Consider the following 9149-nt stretch of genomic DNA (forward strand, 5'->3'; position numbering starts at 1 on the left):
GGTCTCAGGAATGGCAGGGACAGAAGTTGGAGTGCAGGGTGGCTGCAACAGAAAGTGACGATGCTGCGAAGCACTGCCTCTTGAGTGGCTGTCTGGTAGTCTTTCATCCTCAGACCAGAGATCTGGATCTTTCTACCTGTTTCCTCATCAAGCAGTTATTAGATGCTGGCTTCCTAGAAGAAGACAGCAGCCCAGGGTAAGACAGAGGAAATTCCCTGAGAAAGATTTAACTGAGAGCCATCAGCCCTTACCAAAACTCCCTGACCTGTTTCCAGTACTACCAGCAGCACCGTTGTCTACCCACCCAAGTGAGAGCATGGCAGTGCCCTGCATGTCATTCTTCTGCTATGGTCCCTTCTGCGGGTTAGTCACCCCACTGACATCCCACTGAGCAAGAGCAGGATCGCACAGGACAGTCTCACCACAGCCATCCCGCATCCTGTGCTTCTAGTTACCAAATCTAGGAACTCCAACGAGGTCTACAGCATTAATTAATGATGATGATGGTGGTGGTGGTGGTGGTGATGATGATGACGATGATGATGATGATGATGATGATGATGATGATGATGATGATGATGGTGATGGTGATGGTGATGGTGATGGTGATGGTGATGATGATAGCCTTCCAGGATGAACTCAGTCAAGCCCGTTTTCAGGTAATTTTGGTCATCAGCCAGTGCTGGGGATGCTGGCAAGGAGACAGTAGTCATAATCCACACCTGCTACCCAGCTACATATGCCCTCAGACTCAGAACTTGGCACCTCATACCCGGTGGCATCAGTTGACACCAGTACCAAACCTTTGCATGGGGCCAGGATGCCAGGCAAAGCTGGCTCTTGATTTGTTGGGTGTCTTTGAGGAGTACTGTGACATGTCAGAATTAAAAATAAACAAAATTAAAGTCAAAAGAACTAAGCTCATCTGCTGCCTTCCCCACTCACCAGCTGTATAAACTTGGAAAGCTGCACTTGAGCCCCATGATCCCCCTGCATTTATTTTCTTCCCTAAGGAAATGTTTATTGGGGCTTGGGAGATGGCTCAGTAATTAAAGTGCCTGCTGTACAAGCAGAAGGACCTGGGTTCAGATCCCAAGACCCCCTCATAAAAGCCGGAGCTGATGGCCCACATATGTAACCTTAAGGAGAGGGATGAAACGGGTGGATCCCTGAAGCCTGGTGGATAAAGACTCTCCGTTCTGTAGGCTCTGCATGAGTTCTCTCTAGTGAGGGGCTATCTCTAAAATTAAGAACTAGCAAAATGAGCCAGTGGCTAAAAGCACCTGACGATTGAACCTGAGTCCAACCCTCAGAACCCACTGAGAAAGTAAAGAACAACTGAATCCTAAAAGTTGTCTCTGATCTCTACACGCACGTGCCCCCATGCATGCAAAGAAGCACACACACACATGCATACAGACATACACAGAGAGAGAGAGACATACACACACCACAATAATAATAAGTATGTAAAATTAAACAAATGTAGAGGGCTGTAGAGAAAGACACCTGATGTTGACATTTGGCCTTTGTATGCATATTCACATATTTGCTCTTGCACACACATGTACACAGACTACACGCACATAAACCATGAAATTTAAAAAGAAATGCAGAGGACTAGAGATGACTCTGTGGTTAAGAGCAGTGGTTGTTCCCCCAAAGAATCAGGATTCCATTCCTAGCACCCACATGGCTGATCACAGCTATGGACATCCAGTCGCAAGGCAACTGAGCCCTCTTCTGGCCTCCACAGGCACCGGGAACATACATGGTGTGACACACTTGTAGATAAAATACTCATACACACAAAATAAAATTAAAAACAATAAAATAAAAAGAAAAAAGATTTGCTGATTGATGATTGATTGATCAAGCAATCAATAAATTTGCATGCCCTTTATTAGTGAGCTCTTTTGCCAATCCTGGGATAATAGTAGACAAGGTAGGTGTGGTCCTGCTCTCAGGGAAGACGCCAAGATGCCATCACCTTGGTCACCCTTACGTATCACAAGTTCTGCCTCAGATTCCCATGTGAGTGAAAACTGTTCAGACAAAAAGCGTCTATGCTGAAAATGTACTGACCTTTTTTTGTTTGTTTGTTTGTTTGTTTGTCTTTGAAGGTCTTACTTTAAAAGTCCCTATTATGCTGAGACATGGTAGATGACAAAAAGTCAAAAGAGCCAGCAGTGTAGGGAACCCACTCTAGACATCAGAACTGGCAGGAGTCGTGAGCCGTGAATGTTAATCACATCTTTTTAAGTTCTGTGTTCTGAAGCTTGCCATCTGGAGTCTTGCTGACCCCAGAGCCGCCCATCCTGAGGTTAGCCAGTTCCTGTAGGTATCAAACATCTGAGGTGTATGTGGCCTTTGTGTGCAAACCAACCAATGCAGAAGCCACGCCCACAACCCTCCATTATCAGGTTCTTCTCCTTCACTGAGCTCCTTGAAGGTTTCCAAGAGGGGTTTGTTTCCAAATCACTTAGATTCTTTTTCTTTTTTCTTTACAAGCCATGTGTCTTTCTTATCCTTTGTTGTTGATTGTTTTGTGGTAGAACTTCTTGCACAAAGTTGAGTGGTGACCAAAACGCATGGCCTTCCCTTTAGAAAAGAACCTGCAGTGTGCTCTTGCTCTTCCTCTCTTCTGTTTTTTTGTTTTTGTTTTTGTTTTTTGTTTTTTGTTTTTTGGGTTTTTTTTGAGACAGGGTTTCTCCGTATAGTCCTAGCTGTCCTGGAACTCACTCTGTAGACCACTCTGTAGACTCAGAAATCCGCCTGCCTCTGCCTCCCAAGTGCTGGGTTTAAAGGTGTGCGCCACCACCGCCCGGCTCTTCCTCTTTTCTAAGACCAAGGACACTTCTTCTATTTCTTCTGATAGCTTGGGTGTGAAGAGATACTAGATTTGTACCTGGTTTTCTTTCTGTTTCACTTGATATGATGATGCAACTTTTCAACTTTAGCCTGTTAGCAACTATAGAGAGAATATCGTTTGTCTGCAGGGATGTGGTACCTGGCAATGATAAACCTGATGGCCTATGGCTTAGGCAGGAAATAGGAGGTGGAACATCTGGAAGGCAGAGAGAATTCTGGGACAGAGCGAAGCATGGGAGATTTGCCCAGGGAAGATGTGATGAGAGGGACTCATGGTACCTGAGCACAGGTAACCAGCCACGTGGCAGAATATAGGTTAAAACAAATGGATTACTTTAAGTTATGATTTAGTCAAAGAGGAGCCTAGTTATATGTAGCAAAGAAGAGTCAAGGTATTTGTAAATATACTTTGAATTTGAGTCTTATTTCTGGGAGCATGGGGCTGGGAAGAAGAAGCAAGAAAAGAAACATTAGTTGGTTTTGAATGCTAAACTAACATTGTATCCACAAAAAAGGGAGAGGGAATGAGGGCAGGATATATAATATATATATAATCATATAGAGCATAGTGTATTAGCCACATACTCAGCATAGTGCATTAGCCACGTACCTGACATTCTCTACAAAAAGCAGCTTAAGTGGAGAAGGGTTTGTTTGGCTACCAGTTAGAGGAGACAACAGCTCATCATGGCCTGGAGTATAAGGTGGTCACATTACATGTCAGGGAGTGGAGCCAGGCTACAAAAACTCCAAGTCCATCCCTAGTTACCCACTTCTGCCAGGAAGGCCCCACCTCCTGAAGGCTTTACAACCTTCCAAAGCATCACTACCAGCTGGAGACCAAGATTCGATACGCGTGCCTTTGACTTTCACATTTAAACCACGATAAATAGTTTATAATGCTTTTGCAAACTGCTGAGGTCATTTGCAAATATTTTATACTATGTCTAGGCTGGGTATCAGGCCAGTGTGAGTCTGTGCTACTGGCTTCACAAAGGCGCTGCTGCCAAGTGTCCACTTGTGTTCCCTGGGAGTGACTGTGTAGAACTGATGTTGAGGCATTCTTAAGCTTTTAGAAATACCCAGCCAAACTCATGGCTTGGGGGTTTCTTTGAAGAGTGGTTTAGTTACAAGTTCAATTTTCTTTTGAGTTACAGAACTAACCAAATTATCTATTTCATGTTTAATGACCTGTGGAAGTTTTGATTTTTAAAGAATTGATCAAATTCATGTGTGTAGGGATGTTTGGATCATATTGGGGTGTGCAGGCTTAATGTGATATGCCAGCTTCACTTCTAATATTGGTAATAATCGTATTAACTTATTTTTTTCTGTCCTATTAGAATTTCAATTAACTTTATTGCTATCAAAGATCTAGATTCTTTGATTTGGTTTGAATGGGTTTTTTTGTTGTTGTTTTTGTTTTTGTTTTTGTTTTTGAGACAGGGTTTCTCTGTATAGCCCTGGCTGTCCTGGAACTCACTCTGTAGACCAGGCTGGCCTCAAACTCAGAAATCCGCCTGCCTCTGCCTCCCAAGTGCTGGGATTAAAGGCGTGTACCACCACCACCAGGCATTCTGTTTTTTTGTTTGTTTGTTTGTTTGTTTGTTTGTTTTTTAAAGCCTATAGCACCCAGTATTCCCACGCGGTCTCCCATCCAAGTACTAATCAGGCCCGACCCTGCTTAGCTTCCAAGATCAGACGAGATCGGGCGCGTTCAGGGCCGTGGAAAATGACTTTTTTTTTTTTTTAAGATGAGGTTTCTCTGCAGCCCTGGCTGTCCTGGAATTTACTTTGTAGACCAGTCAGGCCTCGAACTCACAGAGATGCACCTGCCTCTGCCTCCCAAGTACTGGCATCAAAGGCATGAGCCACCACCACGAAGTGTAGCCCTAGCGTCTCCCACAGATTGCTCTTTACTGGTCTGTACTGGCTGCTTGCCATCCACTCTCTCTTTCTTTCCTTGATACAGCTTGCTTTCAGAAGTTGCCAAAGTTCCCAGCCAGAGCTTTGGTTACCGGTGTGACTCCCCTTTTCTGGCCTATGCAAGGGAAGTGTGGAATTCCCATCACTGCTGTGCTGTGGTGGGTGTGTCCACAAATTCTAATATATGCTGCATTTTCACTCGGTCCAATGTTGGCCTGAAGCCCTTTGAGGGTCCTCTTTGACCCATAGGTTTTTCCAAGTATGTGTGAGTTCCCTCATGTTTGGGATTTTTTTTTTCCTGCTGCTTTCCTGAATTGATTTCTGGTTCAATTCTGATATAGCAAAACTAGGACATATGAATTTAATCCCTTTACATTTGTTGAGGTAACTTGGTGGCTTGGGTTATGGTCTATCTAGGTACATAATTTCAGGGGCCTTCGTTCTGTAGAATTTTCTGTAACTGTGCTCAGTGCAGTTGACTGATGGCCTTCTTTCTTTACAAGCTTGCTGGTTCTTTGCCTACTCGCTGCACTGACTGTTAAGAGAGGAGCATTGAGCCAAGTGGTGATGGCAGAGCACACCTTTAATACAGCAGGCAGATCTCTGAGGCCAAAGCCAGCCTGGTCTACAGAGTTAGTTCCAGCACAGCCAGGGCTACACAGAGAAACCCTGTCTCCTGTGGCTATCTGGGGATGGCAGGGGGGAGCAGGCAGGAGGGGTCGGCCATTGACTCGCCAACTCCACTTGTGGTTATGACCACTTCCCCTTCTGATTCTATCGGGTTTTACTTCACGCTGTGGTTCTTTTCAGATAACTTTGTTTTCATTATGGAACCTGTCCCTCTGTCTCTGGCCACTCTCTTTTTTCTTCTGAAATACACTGCATCTCTTAGCCAGGTAGCTTAACTGAATCAGATAAAGATAGCGCTTGTGAGCCGGAAGCCACTAGCAGGTTAAGCGACTCCTCTAGGGACATTCCCTGGAAGGAAGCGCAGTTTCCCAGGAGAGGCAGTGGCTCCTGGGCCTCTGCTGTGACCTTTGTTGTGGCTGTTGGTTTTCCAGAAGCTGTAGACTTAGAAAGAGAAGATGAAAGAAGAGAAGGTAGATAATGCTTGCTCTTCTTTCCCAGTCCTACAACGAACATTCCCCAAAGTTCACTAAGTTTTGTGAATTTCCAGAGAAAGTAAAAAACACAATTAGAAGAAATAGTAGAATGTGGTGGCATTGGGAGGACAGAATCGGGATGCTCCAGGTTAAAGGTGTAGGTGTGATGAGAACAGGTGGGTAGAGGAGAGCAGGAGTGCAGGAGAGAGGGAGTGCAGGGAGTGCAGGGAGTGCAGGGAGTGCAGGGAGTGCAGGGAGTGCAGGGAGTGCAGGGAGTGCAGGGAGTGCAGGGAGTGCAGGGAGTGCAGGGAGTGCAGGGAGTGGGTTAACAAAACTAAAGGCATATGAAGAAACCTTATGGTAGTCCACTGTTCTTTAAGCTTATTGTGTGTGTGTGTGTATGTCTGTGTCAGTGTGTGTGTGTGTGTGTGCCTATGTGTGTGTGCCTGTGTGCCTGTGTATCTGTGTGTGTATCTGTATATGTGTGTCTGTGTGTGTATCTGTGTCTGTGTGTGTGTCTGTGTCTGTGTGTGTGTGTCTGTGTGTGTGCCTGTGTGTGTGTGTCTATGTGTGTCTGTGTCTGTGTGTGTGTGTGCCTATGTGTATGTGCCTGTGTGCCTGTGTGCCTGTGTGCCTGTGTGCCTGTGTGCCTGTGTGTCTGTGTGTGTGTATCTGTGTCTGTGTGTCTGTATGTGTCTGTGTCTGTGTGTGTATGTATCTGTGTGTATGTTTGTGTGTGTGTGTCTGTGTGTGTCTGTGTGTATGTCTTTGTGTCTGTAGGTGAGCATATCTGTGTGTGTCTGTGTGTGTGTGTCTGTGTGCGCCTGTGTGTGTGTCTTTGTGTCTGTGTGTGTGCGTGTCTGTGTGTGTCTGTGTGTGTGTGTCTGTCTGTATGTCTGTGTGTGCCTGTGTGTGTGTTTGTGTGTGTTTGTGTGTATGTGTATGTGTGTGCCTGTGTGTGTGTGTGTGTATGTGTGTGCCTGTGTGTGTGTGTGTGTGTATCTGTTTGTCTATGTTTTCAGGGCCACTCTGCATAGGAGGACAACGCTGTGCCCAGAAGACATGGGTTAGTTAATGAAAATCTCAATGCCCGGTGTGGATAACCTCTCTATGAGATATTCATTAGAAAGGTTCCAAGCCGGGCGGTGGTGGCACATGCCTTTAATCCCAGCACTTGGGAGGCAGAGGCAGGTGGATTTCTGAATTTGAGGCCAGCCTGGTCTACAGAGTGAGTTCCAGGACAGCCAAGGCTATACAGAAAAACCCTGTCTTGAAAAAGCCAAAAAAGAAAGAAAGAAAGAAAGAAAGAAAGAAAGAAAGAAAGAAAGAAAGAAAGAATAAGAAAGAAAGGGAGAGAGAAAAGAAAGGTTCCAAAGCACCCAACACAGTCTATTGCCCCTAGGGTCTTATTTATTTATTTATTTATTTATTTATTTATTTATTTATTATACGTAAGTACACTGTTGCTGCCTTCAGACACACCAGAAGAGGGCATCAGATCTCATTACAGATGGTTGTGAGCCACCATGTGGTTGTTGGGATTTGAACTCAGGACCTTCGGAAGAGCAGTCGGTGCTCTTAACCGCTGAGCCATCTCACCAGCCCCAAAGAATAAATTTTTAAAGTTTTAAATTACTGCTCTGAACTTCACTTCCTTGAGATTTTCAAAAAGGAAGACAACACGCCCATCACTAGTCCCTAAGACTATGGTGAGAAGCACATGAGCAAGTATGAGCTGAGAAAATCCTGCTATCCAGGCTCTAATAAAACGCAATGGCTGCTGATATCCTAGTTAGAATGAACAACTGTGCCCTCGTTCATAGAACTCCATTTGCTAGTCCCACGTTCCACAAGGGCTTTCCCCCCTCCTCTTATGTGACCTGTCTCATCAGTTACAGAGGACACCGGGCAGAGTGGGAGTCATACAACAGGCTGAGCCTTGGTCTAACTCATGCTTCAGCTCCACTACCACAATACTGACTTCTGCATAAACTAAGGACTCTCTGGAGGGGGGGGCAGTTCCCCAAGACAATCAGCACCCAGGACAACTGTGACATCTTAGATGGCCTTCTGCAAAAACACAGTATGCCACATGGCTGATGTGCTTCACGACACTTCATAAACAGCATTTCACTTGACACCCACCACAACACTTTGTGATAGTTTTCCCTACCTGAGAAATGTATGGAACCCACATCTGCCTACCTAGAAAGCCCAGGCCCTTCCCCTCTGAGCCGCAGCCCCTCACAGATGTGATATTCTCTCTGAAAGACAGATGTGATATGGCACACACCAGTCAGAATCAGAGCTGCATGTTCTCACTCAAATTTGGTTGTGAATTCTAAGTACATTCTTAAAAGAAGAGGAGAAGAGGAGGAAGAAGAAGAAGAGGAAGAGAGTGAGGAAGGAAAAGGAGAAACGCTGCAGCCAGAAAGATGTGACAGGCCCTCACTGGGCTCCTCTGGCAGGTGGGAGAGAAGCTGCCCACCTGAGAGACTGCAGCCAATCACCTCGTGATAGTGAGGAAGCTGAGGGTGCCTGGCCCTCTAGCCTTCGAGGTCAGGGGCCGGGGGTGACCTGAGCTCTGACTGGTGAAACAGAGGCACCTTCCATAGCCTGATGAAGAAAGTGTTTGTCACCTGGGGACAAAGGCCACTTGGGACAGGCTGCAGGAGCAGGCAGGCAGCCAAAGCCAGCTGAGTGACATCAACTCCAGAAACCTGGGTATGGACACAACGGAATCCCAGGCACAGGCTCCGGAAGGGACTATGCAGGGGGGATGATTTCATCCATCACTACTCAAGGAAAGAGAAGACAGTTTCCCTGAGCTCTGGGGGAAACCGTGCTCAGAAGCCGGGCCTTGTTAAGAGTTCTGGATGAATATAATACTGAGCTCAACCGTAGCTGAAGTCATCGACCAGGACAATGGTCATTGTGCCCTCAAGAATCGGGCCACGTGTTACCTCTAGGTAAAAACTATTTTTAAGGTGCTTCATACATCAGTGCCAAGGTCAGCCACAGCAAGCATTCCAGAACATTCAGGGGAAGTCTCTGTGGGTGTGCCCCGAGCTCCAGACTATAGCCATCCATTGTTTGATGGTTTCCTGCACAGAGCTATCCCAGCCAGCTAGTCTGCAGGGCCTGTAGAGACCTGCCAGGAGGACCTCACAGCTGGCCACCACCCTGCCACACAGGTGTGGAGGGCGCCAGTCTGCCCCGCCACAGGCAGTGTGACAGTCTCTAAGACTC

At 46.1% G+C, this 9149-nt stretch overlaps 1 pseudogene; it reads right to left on the minus strand.

Annotated features, from left to right (window-relative positions):
- Nucleotides 1-4491: 4491 nt before the first annotated feature.
- LOC116100175 lies at nucleotides 4492-4608 on the minus strand (annotated as a pseudogene).
- Nucleotides 4609-9149: the final 4541 nt, after the last annotated feature.

Source organism: Mastomys coucha, unplaced genomic scaffold, assembly GCF_008632895.1.
Source record: "Mastomys coucha isolate ucsf_1 unplaced genomic scaffold, UCSF_Mcou_1 pScaffold20, whole genome shotgun sequence".
Classification (NCBI taxonomy): Eukaryota; Metazoa; Chordata; class Mammalia; order Rodentia; family Muridae; genus Mastomys; species Mastomys coucha.